This window comes from Octopus bimaculoides, chromosome 28 (assembly GCF_001194135.2).
Source record: "Octopus bimaculoides isolate UCB-OBI-ISO-001 chromosome 28, ASM119413v2, whole genome shotgun sequence".
In the NCBI taxonomy this organism is placed as follows: domain Eukaryota; kingdom Metazoa; phylum Mollusca; class Cephalopoda; order Octopoda; family Octopodidae; genus Octopus; species Octopus bimaculoides.
In genome coordinates, this window is record NC_069008.1 from 10,541,565 (window position 1) to 10,545,126 (window position 3,562).

The following is a 3,562-nucleotide window of genomic DNA, read 5'->3' on the forward strand; positions in this document are numbered from 1 at the left end:
TTCCTTAGTAACACGTTCCTTGTTACAGGTACCTTCATATGATACGTTTTCATCTACTCCCAGGTATCTGTAGGATTCCTCATCAGATATTGGAGAAACAGATAGGCCATTGATGGAGATGTTGTTAGGGTGGTTTTTAGCCCTTCCTCGTTCCACAACCATATAGGAACATTTATCTTGGCCAAACTCTAGTCCTACATCACCAGAAAATGTTGTGACCAGGTCGAGGCTTTTTTTCATATCATCCATGTTCTTGGCATACAATTTCAAATCATCGACAAAAAAGCAGTGCGTAATTTTGGTGTGTCTGTTTGCCTGTGTTCCAATTAGATACCCTTCAGACTTCTTCAGCATGTATGATAATGGGTTTACCGACAGTATGAACAGCATGTATGTATGTATGTATGTATGTATGTGTGCATGTACGTATGCAGTGTACATGCGTATGCATGTATGTATATATGCATGCATGTATGTATGTATGTGAGCATTTATGTATGTAAGTTTGTAAACGTGTCTGCGCGTGTGTATATGTGTATATATATGCACACAAACATATGTCTATGTACTGATATGCGTATCTCTTCAAGTCGTATATATGACTGTAATTCTGTCGAAGGTTGTATGTATATATATTTACTGTAAAAAAACAAATCGTATTTTCCGTTGTCAGATCAGTCTAATCGAAAGGTTAGAGTTTCTTCCCCTTGGACCCCCAAGAAGCATATGGAACCAAGATGAGAACCACTAGCTTATATAAACCCTGAACGTAGTGACTGGTAGAAGCATTAGTTTATTAGAACAATAGGAAAATGCTTTGCAGCATTTGTTCCAGGTCTTTACATTTTGGGCTCAAATTCTGCTGAAGTCAGCTTTGCTTTTCATCCGTCATTGATAAAACAAAGTTTCAGTCAAAATTGTTGGCATTAGAAATCAAGTTTAGTGGAATCGTAGAATCATTAGGGAGTCAGTAGAAATGCTTTAGGGCTTTTCTTCTTGCTCTTTATGTTCTGAGTTCAAATCCCAGAGGTCAACTTTACCTTTCATCCTTCTGAATTTATCTTTTAGCTGTTTCGGTTATTTGACTGAGGCCATGCTGGGCACTGCCTTGAAGAAAGAAAAGATAAAAATGATGGGCGGTGGTAGTGGTGGTGGTGTTGAGAAAAATGTAGGGTTGGTATCTAGCTTCAATAACTTATAATCAAAATTTGAAGGGCCTACAATGGCCTGGTGAGGGTCAAAAATGTGATGATGTTGTTGGGAGAAAGATAGAGGACCACCATGGATCATTTATTCACACATATAGCTTCAACAATAGACGTCTCCCTTTGCATCGCCCCCTCCCCAACCAGCAACGACAGCGGTCATCTGACATGCTAGAAATAGTAACCAAGTCTCCTTCATAGCACACCCTACTTTCTTATACATGTATGAACCGATATGAGTGGCTAGATCTGATAGAAACACCACTACTACCACCGTCAAAACTACCACCACAAATAATAATGGTTTCAAATTTTGCCACAAGGGCAGCCATTTGGAGGAGGGATGTGTCGATCATATGGACCCCAGTGTTCAGCTGGTACTTATCAGCCCAAAAGAATGAAAGGCAAAGTCGACCTCAGTGGAATTTGAACTCTGAACGTAGCGATGGGCGAAATACCGATTTCTTTATTACCCACAAGGGGCTAAACACAGATGGGACAATACACACATGCGGAGACAATTAACACATGATAGAATGGAACAATGAAATTAAACAATAATGATGGGACGGCCACCTTTGGGTGGAATTTGAGCTCAGTACATAGAAACGGACGAAATGCTCCTTATCATTTTATCCGGCGCACTAACGTTGGTGTTGATGGTAGAATTGATGGTGGTGGTGATGTTAGTATTGGTATTATTATTTGTGGCGGAAAGGCGGCGAACTGGCAGAATCATTGATATTACCCCCATCACTTCTATCTCCAAAACTACCATCACCACCTTTTCCACCGCCACCACCATTACCACTACTACCACCATCACCACTACTACCACCATCAACACTTATTAACACTACTACCCCTCACCACCGACAGCAACACGATGACGACAACCATCACCACTATCATCACCATGACTGCCGCCTCTGCCGCCGCCGCCAACAGCAGTAGCAAAGCAAGAACAAGCACCATAAATGGAACCATAAATTTTCTTACAGTGAATCTAGCTCAACACAGCGCAATACCTTTCCGTCTGTCTCCGGCACTTTCCGTTACACGAAGAACGAAACCCCTCTTATTCTTGCCCCCCCCCCCAGAATACATTGGTTATTAATAGAACGTTCTCAAGTAAAGATATTTGCAGGTAAGAAGACGACTTCTTATATTTTCTTCTTTTTCTTTTTAAAAACTTAATTTAAATACAATACGATGGAGAACAAAAAAGAAAAAAAGTAAAGCGGTGTGGGGGGTCAATAAGGGGAACAAATAAACCGGTTAGTGGGATCCTTTACATAATCAACTCAGCCTATTAGAAATAGCAGCAAAGTAAAGAATACTCTTCGCAAATCACATTCTACGAAAGGGCGCATTAAATGATGTAGTTTTAGACGATCGTATATGCTCAATAAACCAGAACAGTAACAAATGTAATATATTTAGTGCATAGATCTATTCGACGGGACCCGATCCTCGCGGATGCGGGAGCCTGAAACTTGTAAAAACTTCTATATGTCTGGCCGTCAGTCCTAGACGAAAGAGTATACAAACTTTTTGTTCGAACATAAAAACAATATGATAGAGAGAGTAAAAGAAGAGAAAACAGCAATTGGGAGCAGTTTCGGGTAAGTTATTAAGTAACGAAGGAGGCCTCTACGTGGTCACTCAGTATGCTGGAAATAGCAGTCGAAATTTTCTGAAATTGCGCACTCAATGTGTTATATAAGGACATGAAGGACAGAGCGTAAGATAATGTAGTTTTCGACAGGCGGGATTGTCAAGGCTGGAGTCACTTTGGTGATCATTTTGCTGGAACAGGTTTCACTTGGGAACTGAACAGCGATAGCAATAAAATGCATATAGTAGCTAGACCTGCTAAAAACAGCAGCCAAATCTGTTCCAAATTACATCTGCAAGTGCGGGCACGCATATTCATACAAACATACATACATTATATACATCGCGCAAATATTATTTACGATAGCATCGGCCGGCCAAAGCCTTACTATATAAGATATACAGGCAATGTTTGCCGAAGATTTAGACCATTAACGAAACATTGCCGCTATATAATTCACTCCACACCACCCGTCCTCCGCGTCTAGAGTTAGGGTCAGGGTTACGTTTAGGGTTACACCGAAAACGAGTGGGGTGCGTATTATATATATATATATATATATATGTGTGTGTGTGTATATATATATATATGTGTGTGTGTGTGTGTGTGTATATATATATATGTGTGTGTGTGTGTGTGTATATATATATATATGTGTGTGTGTGTGTGTGTATATATATATATATATGTGTGTGTGTGTGTGTATGTATATATATATATATATATATATATATATATG

At 39.7% G+C, this 3,562-nt stretch overlaps 2 protein-coding genes across 2 annotated transcripts in view; one reads left to right on the top strand and one right to left on the bottom strand.

Moving 5' to 3' along the window:
- LOC106873345 (uncharacterized) overlaps nt 1-3,562 on the bottom strand; it is a 253,626-nt gene that overhangs the window by 226,620 nt on the left and 23,444 nt on the right. The gene's annotated exons all lie outside the window — the stretch shown is intronic.
- The window catches only part of LOC106871232 (uncharacterized), a 12,916-nt gene continuing 10,322 nt past the window's right edge, over nt 969-3,562 (top strand). Inside the window, exon 1 of the mRNA XM_014917583.2 lies at nt 969-2,352. The gene's annotated coding sequence lies outside the window, so the exon portion shown is untranslated. The remainder of the gene's footprint in view (nt 2,353-3,562) is intronic.